Source organism: Patella vulgata, chromosome 3, assembly GCF_932274485.2.
Source record: "Patella vulgata chromosome 3, xgPatVulg1.2, whole genome shotgun sequence".
In the NCBI taxonomy this organism is placed as follows: Eukaryota; Metazoa; Mollusca; class Gastropoda; family Patellidae; genus Patella; species Patella vulgata.
The window spans coordinates 86152681-86165213 of NC_065881.2; the positions used below are offsets into that span (position 1 = coordinate 86152681).

The 12533-nt window shown below is 36.7% G+C and overlaps 2 long non-coding RNA genes across 2 annotated transcripts; both read left to right on the forward strand.

Moving 5' to 3' along the window:
* Window positions 1-1734: 1734 nt before the first annotated feature.
* Window positions 1735-4355, forward strand: LOC126816489 (uncharacterized). The gene is made up of 3 exons (XR_007678405.1): window positions 1735-1769; window positions 3292-3499; window positions 4162-4355. It is a non-coding gene; the product is annotated as an uncharacterized LOC126816489 (long non-coding RNA).
* A 5086-nt stretch (window positions 4356-9441) lies between these two features.
* On the forward strand, window positions 9442-12048 carry LOC126816491 (uncharacterized). The gene is made up of 3 exons (XR_007678411.2): window positions 9442-9472; window positions 11021-11228; window positions 11901-12048. It is a non-coding gene; the product is annotated as an uncharacterized LOC126816491 (long non-coding RNA).
* Window positions 12049-12533: the final 485 nt, after the last annotated feature.

The following is a 12533-nucleotide window of genomic DNA, read 5'->3' on the forward strand; positions in this document are numbered from 1 at the left end:
GTTTAACTTCGTTCTTCCGAGTCGCTTGTATCAAATTGCGCTGAAACGCATTATGGTACACGATTCGTGTACCAATCGTAAAATGTTTATTTTGTGTTAAATATTGGATATCAGAAGCCCATCTTTTCCCGGTAAGATCACAACACCAATGTTGATTAAAATTGACAAATTATTCATGTTTTCATTGTCGAAGGTTTTGGATGATATTGAGTTAGAGACTTAGCTACTTTAAGTTTTAGCTGTCAACAAAATGTTCAGTTACACTTTTGTAAGCGGCCCCCATAACTACCTTAAGGCCGGGGGTAGTTACACTAACTGCGTAACAATATCATTACGTTTAAAACAGAGCTCCAAATTCGACCAAATATGTTTACATAACGTTACATACATAACGTTACCGGTGCATAGCAGAATATTGCAGAAAAACTAATTGCGTGACAAACGAGGCTATCAACACGGATACAATGAAAACAATATTGTTAGGAGACGATCAATATCGTAACCTTTTTTAATACCTTAAATCTTGGCCAAAGTTTTAGGGAAGAGTGGGGTGGGGCACAAGCTGCATAATTCCAACAATGGTGTTTTCGTTTCACTTGCACGTCACAAATACGCAGGTTGAGGAAGACCTCGGTCTTTTGCCCAATCCGAAAGACTATCCGCTCAACATACCACATGTTCACTGAAACTCCTTGGCCCGGATACAAATGGCAGTTGTATTAACATAGAAATACCTCACTCGCAACAAAAATGAATAATGATCAATAATAAACCAACGAAATACAGAAAACAAAACTTACCTTGTTCTAGTAATGATGATACTGCTAAGTGATTTAATGAAAGTTTGACTTGTATTTATATAAGTATAGAAACAGCGCCCAGACCTAATTTTATAATACACCTTTATAAATGCAATCTTATTTCAGAAGTTAATATATAAATTTATCTACCACACGATCAATCTGTACCTCAGGTCATTTCGGGTTCCTTTTTATTTCAATAATTCGCTTGCGCGTAGGAGTCTTTAGCACTGTGTGTGTGTGGTGTGGTGGGGGCTGGAGGACCCGGAGAAAACCCACGAGATTGGACAGGCAGACCTACCCCTTGTCACGTACAACCGGGGAATCGAAACCACACCAGTTGACTCAATAACAGACCTTATGATACAGCGCGCACGTACTAACCATTCGGCCCCCCACCCACCCGTGAATCTGTTACCTACAATCAATAACTAGAGTCAATCATGTATAATGATATTTTATAATGAGGTCGACACTGTCTGCCTGTTTGTCATTATTTAGTATAATTCCATCAAAGAATCGGTACAATTAGTTTTAGACAACTTCACTGAATAAAAATTGTAGCATGACGCATTTTAGAACAAAGGTCAGTGAGGTACAGATTGATCATGTGGTAGATAAAGTTATATATTAACTTTTGAATTAAGATTGTATTTATAAAGGTGTATTATAGATTGGGCCTTGGCGCTATTCTAACCTACATATTAGTCAGTTTGTTAAATCCTGTTTCTCGATTCTGTGATGGAATTATATTCAATAATTACAAACAGACTTGGGTGTTACAATCTATACATTTATATATTAACTTTTGAAATAAGGTTCCATTTATAAAGGTGTATTATAAATTAGGTCTAAGCGCTATTCTAACCGACATATTAGTCAGTTTGTTAAATCCTGTTTCTATACTTATATAAATACAAGTGAAACTTTCATTAAATCACTTAGCAGTATCATCATTACTAGAACAAGGTAAGTTTTGTTTTCTGTATTTCGTTGGTTTATTATTTATCATTATTTATTTTTATTGCGAGTGGGGTATTTCTATGTTAATCCAACTGCCATTTGTATCAGGGCCAAGGAGTTTCAGTGAACATGTGGTATCTTGAGCGGTTAGTCTTTCGGAATGGGCAAAAGACCGAGGTCTTCCTCAACCTGCGTATTTGTGACGTGCAAGTAAAACGAAAATATGCAGCTTGCACGCCCTCCCCACTCTTCCCTTAAACTTTTGACGGTGATTTAAGTTATTAAAAACCGGAAAAGTATCGTTCGTCTCCAAATTGTATTGTTTACACTGTATCCGTACGTGTTGATAGTCTCGTTTGTCACGCAATTAGTTTTTCTGCAATATTCTGTTATCCACTGGTTAATTGGGCATAATAAAATCGTGAGTCATGACGTAACGTTATGTAAACATATTTGGTGGAATTTGGAGCTCTGTTTAAAGCGTAATGATATTGTTACGCAGTAAGCTATTGGTTGTTAATCGGACTATTGACTAGTCATAATTTGGAACATAAATTTGCGTCCATTACAGCAGTGTTAAGTGGGATTAGCTCTAATCAAACGAAACACTGCGAGAAATATGTATGTATGTATGCCTACGTAATTGGAAGACGATGGTCGCATCATGCAGTGTCAGATGTCCTTAACAGGAACCTGGCAAATCCCCTCCTGCCAAAATTCCTGGATCCGTCTTCATACCCGCGTGTGAATCTTTGCTATCACAAGCAAGTGATCATTTATAAACCTATAAATATACTAAAATGTATGTTCGGTCTTTTCAACTGAACAACTCGACGCTGTTTCTAGCCATGCTCAGACCATGGCATCTTTATGCAGGTCATCTTCAGACTAACATATAACATTCTTTGTTTATCTATGGTTGCCGCGGGGCTGTTGTTACAATCAGTATGCTCACGAATATTGATAAAAGATACATAACAAGCTTAGAACATTTACTGCCTGAAACAGTTCAAAGCAACCCATAGTCCATAGACATATGTACCGTCTCTAAATCTACTTTGGAATCTACAACTTTGTCCGACATTATGGGCATTTGATGATATGTGGTTTTATATAAATGACATCTCGAAAGACAATTCCACCCTTTCAATTATGAATAATATAACTTCAGAGAGAAAATGTTTAAAATATAATTAATTTCCATTTGTGATAGTTTTGCATTGATGAAGTTCACTTACTATTTAGTCGAGTCTACCTTTCTTTTTGCATTGATGAAGTTCACTAACTATTTAGTCAAGTCTAACTCTCATGTTTTTGTCTGTCAAACCTCGTGTGTTTTCTCCTGGTCCTCCGGTTTTCTCCCACCGTTAAAGACCCCTACGCGCAAGCGATTTATAGAAATAAAAAGAAATTTTATGTTAGTCCCGAAATGACCATTTATGAGAGAGAGAGAGAGAGAGAGAGAGAGAGAGAGAGAGAGCATTAATGGTAAGAGAATGTTATTCAAATAAATCCTTTATTATTTCAGATGAAATTATTGGCTGGTGTTTTGATTTTCGGACTACTTTTTGTCCATACAGAGGCATGGTTGACCCCAAGCATCCGAATCCCAGCCGTCCGAATCCCAAGCATCCCACCAATCCGAAGCATCCCAATGCCACGAATACCAGATATCCGAGTCCCACGATTTCGTTTGGGATGGAAAAAACGGGATGTGATTCAAGACTCTCAGTAAGGTAAAGCATTTTCATTGTCAATGTAATTGGTAACATTCCAATTACTTTGTAAATGTAACCATTAGGTTGTTAGTATTTGACCATTACATGTCATTAGGGGTGTAATTAATTAGGGGTACAATCCTCCATTACTTATTACATGACCATTACGTTAAAACTTGCAATGTTACACATTACCCTAGCTTTGAGCTGTCTATAAAACCAGAATCTATGTACTGAATTATGTTCGTATCGTCATGTTTCCTCTTTCAAAGCATAATGAACTAATCTTTAATACACTTGCCTTACTATTCATTCTAAATTTAATTCCGAAATGAACTAGTTTGTGTCGAGTGGACGTTAAACCCCATTTCTCTCTCTCTCATTCTACATGTCTTTGGGTCAATAATATATTAATGAATTCGGGCAGGTATTGACATCGTGCCTGATAGTTGTACCGGTTTTCGTACACGAGGCAGAGTCTGCTTACTCTTTCTAGAACATAAAATATTAGTCAACTGTGAAATAAATAAAGGGGTTCAGCTAACTATATATTGATATACTCTTTATTCAGTTGTGAAAGACTTTGTGGGTTGTCTCTGCTGTTTTCATATACTTTTTGTATTCGGATTGTCTGATTCATGTATAAAAACTAAATTGTTTTTCTATTTTTTTTGTTTCAGACGATAGTGATAAAGATATGACCTGGTTATGTCCCTGGAATAACGACATTGATAGTGATAAGGATTTGACCTAAGACCTTGGAATAATGACCTGGCTATATCCCCGGAATAACGACATTGAAATTATAATTTATATGATAAAGCTGTATTGATCATCGTAACTGCATAACAAATAAATTAAATATTTTATTTGACATTATGTGTGGTCTTTTTTAGTTGGGGGGGGGGGGTGGCCGAATGGTTAGCGTGTGTGCGTTGTATCATAAGGTCTGTCATTGATTCAACTGGTCGCCTGTCCAACCTCGTGTGGTTTTTTCTCGGTTTCCTCCCACTGCTAAAGACCCCTAACGCGCAAGTAATTTATTGAAATAACCATATGTTAGTCTCGAAATAACCTAGTTTGTGTCGAGTGGACGTTAAACCTCATTTCTCTTTTTTGGAGGGATGAAGAACTTACAATCAGCCCCTAGACACCAACCCACCCTCTTGTCGTCAACTCTCCAATTTCTAAAATTTGTTTATGCAATGTGTTGGACACTTGGGAATTCCAAGGTGGGAGTGGGGGAGGGGTGATATCGTCACCCCAGAGGAACAGTTGGGAAACCCAGTTTTTACGAGGGACCTTTCCGAGATATTATGATATTTCCCGCCAATTTTAGGAATTCCACACTGTAATACTTTTAGTATTTTTATTTTATTTTACTTTCAAATACGCCGTGGCACAGATAACTTGACAAGCGCCTAAAATAGAGTTTTGGACAATTATGACCCCACATGTCGGGTGTTCGATCCCTGCATTGGCCGAGAAAGTGCATCCAGATTTTTCGGCGTGGTTTCCCCTTGTCAATGATGCAGGACGGAGGGCCTGACAAGGACGGCTGTCTAGTCGTACGGATGGGACGAAAAACCGAGGTCCCGTGTACACATTGGCGTGCACGTAAAAGATCCCTTGGCAGTTGGAATTCTATATAAGAGTAGGCCGTAGTGCCGCCGCCTGGGCAAAATTTCCCTCATTGCACACTGTATGGCGTATGCCCGTCTTCATTATCCCAGTTTCGGAGCAGAACAGTGGGACTAATGTGCCTATTCCTAGCTTTGACTTTGACTAGTTTGAGGAATAGACTGATGATAGTGATAGACCCATCCCAGAAAAAAATTAGGTGAATCCTAATAATTAATATTATTATTAATGACCAACCACAGACAAGAAAATTACGAGGAAGGCAAAAATTATGTGATTAAAGTAACTAGGCTAAATAATAAAAAAAAAACATATTCACATTTATGATTTCACATTCTCATTTATTTAAAGTCATAAGACTCATACAGAATTAATAACAGTTATATATATATATATATATATTTAATGTATATACAATAAGAGAATAAAATAATATGAAGGCCAATTATTCTAGTAAATTGTAGAAAAAAAATAAAGTGGTAAACTAGTCCTTTTGGAGAAAATATTTTCAAAACTGGATTGTTTAAAGGGACAATAACACTCTTGCTAGGTTGACAGCTCCAGAAAATAAAAAAAATAGTCTTATTCTAAGTACTAGATGTGTTAGTGTCTTACCTGTTGCGTAAATTATCCATTAAATCCTATTTTACTTGTCCAGAAGGTTCAAAAATATTTTTAAATCCAAGTCACATTTGAAAAGCTTTACGTCAGGCTTTTCGAATCATTTAGTTGAATTTTTCCAATTTTTTAAATTAGGTGTGTAAAGATGAAATTTGTATCATCAATTAATTGGAATATTGTAAAATAGTACAATTTGTTGACCAGAATAAAGATTGGGACATATTATTCAGTTACAACAAGAGTGGTATTGAGCCTTTAAATTAATTCAATATTTAATTGGGAAGATTATTATTAAACCAATTAAAACAGGATTTTTTGTAGATAATTTACACTTTGTTACCTCTTATCTGTGATATTCTTATTATTTTAAATTATCTTTTATCTGTGAAAAATCTCCCTTATCACTAGCATATTATTAGGCCTAATAATAAAATAATTTCAAATTGTTAAAAAATAAAACCAGGCAAACTAGCATATTAATTATTATTGTTACTATAGTATTATAGATAGGATAGGCCTGTATCGTGTTTTTCTTTTTAATGAATTATCCAAAACATTTACTTAGTAACTTAGGCCTCGTTAGTTTTAATGTCAAATAAAGTAATTATTATCAATTGTATACATAGGCCTATACAGTACTTCACGTCACGTCTTCGGTTCAACGGACCTAGGCTAGGGCCTAGACAGTCAACTCAAGTCCAGGGAGTCAAGTGGGTGCTTTGCTTGCCGCTTAGCCTTGGCCTTCTTAGATAGGGAAGACCGTAAATAATGTCGCGCTGTCGCAATTACAAAGATGACATTTGTGATGCCAAAAATGGTAGATGGACAATTAAATGGCCCATTGGGGTAGGGTAGTGTTGACAGACTGCCTCAATGGTCAATAGACAAGTAGGCTTAGTTCTAGTACGATGTCAACAACATTGACAACAATGAATGTCAAAAGATAAGTGCAAGGAAACGCGGTGCTTGTGCAAAGCTCTTTTCCGGTAACACAGGAGCGTAATTGAAAATGTCACCCACAAACTGTTGATTAAAAAAAAATTCAGCCGGAACCGGATACACTGGGCAAAACAGGCAATGCGCATGTCAACTTACCAAATCTCATCCAAGCGAGATCACGTAACTAACAAAAATAATTCTATCCGCCAAATCTCGCCCAAGCGAGATTACTCGCCTCATAGAACTATTTCTATGACGCGTCTAATCAATGACGTCACATATTTTTTTACGTCAATGAAAATAATTCTCACACTTTTTTGTATAAAATTTAGATCTCAATAAAAACTAAATTATTTAATATTTTTTGTATCACCTGAGAAAATTAATTATGAATGAAGGTTTTATATTTAACAATAATAAGCTTCGCTCTACTCAGGCAATGCCTGTTACATATAAATAATAATTTTACAGTAAAACTTACCTGTGACAAGTAACAGAATGTTGTCGATCTTTATATCTGGCCTTTTACTTTGACTTTAGTGCAGACGGCATGATTTTATTCAAAGTCGAGTAGGAGCGTAATTGAAAATGTCACCCACAGACTGTTGATTAAAAAAAAATTCAGACAGGAACCGGATACACTGGGGAAAACAGGCAATGCGCATGTCAACTTACCAAATCTCGACCAAACGAGATCACGTAACTAACAAAAATAATTCTGGGAGATGCTAATTGTAGGGCGGTTGGGGAGGTTCGGGAATTTCCGGAGCCCAAAATGGCCGATTTTTATAAATGAGTATTTTGGGGAATACTAACCCGAACCCTAACCATAACCCTTTTAAGAGGGGTAAACATTAAATTAGATCCAAGTTCAGTCTTCTAAAAAGGGTTAGGGTTAGGATTAGGGGTTAGTATTCCCCAAAATTTTCATTTATATAAAGCGGCCATTTTGGATTCCGGAAACACCCGAACCTCCCCAACCGGCCTACAATTAGCATCTTAATTCTACACACCGAATTTCGTCCAAGCGAGATTACGCGCCTCATAGAACTATTTCTATGACGCGTCTAATCAATGACGTCACATATTTTTTTACGTCAATGAAAATAATTCTCACACTTTTTTGTTCTTTTTTTTTTAAAAAAAATTAATGTATAAAATTTAAATCTAAATTAAAATCAATTTTGAAAAACTAAATTATTTAACATTGTTTGTATCACTCGAGAAAATTAATTATGAAGGTTTTATATTTGACAATAATTAGCTTCGCTCTACTCAGGCAATGTCTGTTTCATATTAATACTCCTTGGACTAGACAACCTGCTCTAAATGACGTCAGGCTGTTTCCTACGTCACTGCGCTATTCTGACTTCAATATAGAGACAGGTAGCGGGCAGCCATCTTGCCGGGAGGAATTCCTCCCGGAAGTGCACATCTCTTTCTGCGCACATTACCAATGTAAACAAAAACATGATCGGACGCTGAAGTATGCAATAAAGATGTCAACACCAATTAAATGCAGCGGTAGTTTATGTTTAGCTTGTGGATTAGAGCCGAAACTATGCAATTTTTTCTCATTAATGGAATTTAGGATCTGGAAGAGTTATTATGGCGTGACGGATTAGCCAATGAAATCATCTGTTACAGCGACTTCATGTGGGTAAAACTTTAGAAACGTCAACGCTGATTGATTAATCAATATCTGACGTCATAGGACCTCTGACTCGAAATTTAAATACAACCGGCCAGATCTTCATGTACTGTAGGCCATCGAAAGTTTAAAAAACGGAACGAAATATAGATCTGTATTCTAATCAGATTGTTTCTCTTTCAGACTAATGAAAATATTAGTTTGCTGAAATATAAAATATAGCCCCCCCCCCCCCCAATGTAATATTTTTGGAAATATTTTAATATTTTATCGAAATGAAATGAAATGGGGTTTAACGTCCTACTGTTCTGCCCCGAGCAGAAAACAAAACTTACCTTGTTCTAGTAATGATGATACTGCTAAGTGATTTAATGAAAGTTTGACTTGTATTTATATAAGTATAGAAACAGCGCCCAGACCTAATTTTATAATACACCTTTATAAATGCAATCTTATTTCAGAAGTTAATAAATAAATTTATCTACCACACGATCAATCTGTATCTCAGGTCATTTCGGGTTCCTTTTTATTTCAATAATTCGCTTGCGCGTAGGGGTCTTTAGCAGTGTGTGTGTGTATGAGGGGGGGGGGGCTGGAGGACCTGGAGAAAACCCAAGAGATTGGACAGGCAGCCCTACTCCTTGTCACGTACAACCGGGGATTCGAAACCACACCAGTTGACTCAATAACAGACCTTATCATACAGCGCGCTCGTGCTAACCATTTGGCCCCCCACCCTCCCGTGAATCTGTTACCTACAATCAATAACTAGAGTCAATCATGTATAATGATATTTTATAATGAGATCGACACTGTCTGTCTGTCATTATTGAGTATAATTACATCAAAGAATCGGTACACGTGGACAATTAGTTTTCGACAACTTCACTGAATAAAAATTGTAGCATGACGCATTTTAGAACAAAGGCCAGTGAGGTACAGATTGATCGTGTGGTAGATAAAGTTATATATTAACTTCTGAAATAAGGTTGCATTAATAAAGGTGTATTATAAATTAGGTCTAAGCGCTATTCTAACCTACGTATTAGTCCGTTTGTTAAATCCTGTTTCTATACCTATATAAATTCAAGTCAAACTTCCATTAAATCACTTAGCAGTATCATCATTACTAGAACAAGGTAAGGTTTATTTTCTGTATTTCGTTGGTTTATTATTTATCATTATTTATTTTTATTGCGAGTTGGGTATTTCTATGTTAATCCAACTGCCATTTGTTTAGGGGCCAAGGGATGTCAGTGAACATGTGGTATGTTGAGTGGTTAGTCTTTCGGAATGCGCAAAAGACCGAGGTCTTCCTCAACCTGCGTATTTGTGACGAAACGAAAACACAACTGTTGGAATTATGCAGCTTATACCCCCACCCCACTCTTTCCTAAAACTTTGGACAATATTTAAGGTATTAAAAACGGTTACGATATTGCTTGTCTCCAAACAGTATTGTTTACATCGTATGCGTGTTGATAGCCTCGTTTGTCACGCAATTAGTTTTTCAGCAATATTCTGCTATGCACTGGTTAATTGGGCATAATATAATCGCAAGTCATGACGTAACGTTATGTAACCTTATTTGGTCGAATTTGGAGCTCTGTTTAAAGCGTAATGATATTGTTAAGCAGTTAGCTATTGGTTGTTAATCGGACTATTGACTAGTCATAATTTAGAACAGACATTTGCTTCCATTACAGCAGTGTTAAGTGAGATTAGCTCTAATCAAACGAAACACTGCGAGAAATATGTATGTATGTATGCCTACGTAATTGGAAGACGATGATGGCATCATGCAGTGTCAACTGTCAAATTGTCCTTAACAGGAACCTGGCAAACCCCCTCCTGCCAAAATTCCTGGATCCGTCTTCATACCCGCGTGTGAATCTTTGCTATCACAAGCAAGTGATCATTTATAAACCTATAAATATACTAAAATGTATGTTCTGTCTTTTCAACTGAACAACTCGACGCTGTTCCTAGCCATGCTCAGACCATGGCATCTTTATGCAGGTCATCTTGAGACTAACATATAACATTCTTTGTTTATCTATGGTTGCCGCGGGGCTGTTGTTACAATCAGTATGCTCACGAATATTGATAAAAGATACATAACAAGCTTAGAACATTTACTGCCTTAAACAGTTCAAAGCAACCCATAGTCCATAGACAGATGTACAGTCTCTAAATCTACTTTGGAATCTACAACTTTGTCCGACATTATGGGCATTTGATGATATGTGGTTTTTTATAAATGACATCTCGAAAGACAATTCCACCCTTTCAATTATGAATAATATAACTTCAGAGAGAAAATGTTTAAAATATAATTAATTTCCATTTGTGATAGTTTTGCATTGATGAAGTTCACTTACTATTTAGTCGAGTCTACCTTTCTTTTTGCATTGATGAAGTTCACTAACTATTTAGTCAAGTCTAACTCTCATGTTTTTGTCTGTCAAACCTCGTGTGTTTTCTCCTGGTCCTCCGGTTTTCTCCCACCGTTAAAGACCCCTACGCGCAAGCGATTTATAGAAATAAAAAGAAATTTTATGTTAGTCCCGAAATGACCATTTATGAGAGAGAGAGAGAGAGAGAGAGATAGAGAGAGAGAGAGAGAGAGAGAGAGAGAGCATTAATGGTAAGAGAATGTTATTCAAATAAATCCTTTATTATTTCAGATGAAATTATTGGCTGGTGTTTTGATTTTCGGACTACTTTTTGTCCATACAGAGGCATGGTTGACCCCAAGCATCCGAATCCCAGCCGTCCGAATCCCAAGCATCCCACCAATCCGAAGCATCCCAATGCCACGAATACCAGATATCCGAGTCCCACGATTTCGTTTGGGATGGAAAAAACGGGATGTGATTCAAGACTCTCAGTAAGGTAAAGCATTTTCATTGTCAATGTAATTAGTAACATTCCAATTACTTTGTAAATGTAACCATTAGGTTGTTAGTATTTGACCATTACATGTCATTAGGGGTGTAATTAATTAGGGGTACAATCCTCCATTACTTATAACATGACCATTACGTTAAAACTTGCAATCATTACATTTTGTTACACATTACCCTAGCTTTTAGCTGTCTATAAGACCAGAATCTATGTACTGAATTATGTTCGTATCGTCATGTTTCCTCTTTCAAAGCATAATGAACTAATCTTTAATACACTTGCCTTACTATTCATTCTAAATTTAATTCCGAAATGAACTAGTTTGTGTCGAGTGGACGTTAAACCCCATTTCTCTCTCTCTCATTCTACATGTCTTTGGGTCAATAATATATTAATGAATTCGGGCAGGTATTGGCATCGTGCCTGATAGTTGTACCGGTTTTCGTACACGAGGCAGAGTCTGCTTACTCTTTCTAGAACATAAAATATTAGTCAACTGTGAAATAAATAAAGGGGTTCATCTAACTATATATTGATATACTCTTTATTCAGTTGTGAAAGACTTTGTGGGTTGTCTCTGCTGTTTTCATATACTTTTTGTATTCGGATTGTCTGATTCATGTATAAAAACTAAATTGTTTTTCTATTTTTTTGTTTCAGACGATAGTGATAAAGATATGACCTGGTTATGTCCCTGGAATAACGACATTGATAGTGATAAGGATTTGACCCAAGACCTTGGAATAATGACCTGGCTATGTCTACGGGATAACGACATTGAAATTATAATTTATATGATAAAGCTGTATTGATCATCATAACTGCATAACAAATAAATCAAATATTTTATTTGACATTATGTGTGGTCTATTTTAGTTGGGGGGGGGGGGGGGTGGCCGAATGGTTAGCGTGTGTGCGTTGTATCATAAGGTCTGTCATTGATTCAACTTGTCGCCTGTCCAGCCTCGTGTGTTTACTCCCACTGCTAAAGACCCCTAACGCGCAAGTAATTTATTGAAATAACCATATGTTAGTCTCGAAATAACCTAGTTTGTGTCGAGTGGACGTTAAACCCCATTTCTCTTTTTGGGAGGGATGAAGAACTTACAATCAGCCCCTAGACACCAACCCACCCTCTTGTCGTCAACTCTCCAATTTCTAAAATTCGTTTATGCAATGTGTTGGACACTTGGGAATTCCAAGGTGGGAGTGGGGGAGGGGGGGTATCGCCACCCCAGAGAAATAGTTTGGAAACCCGGTTTTTACGAGTAGTTGTTTGATTATGTATGGTAA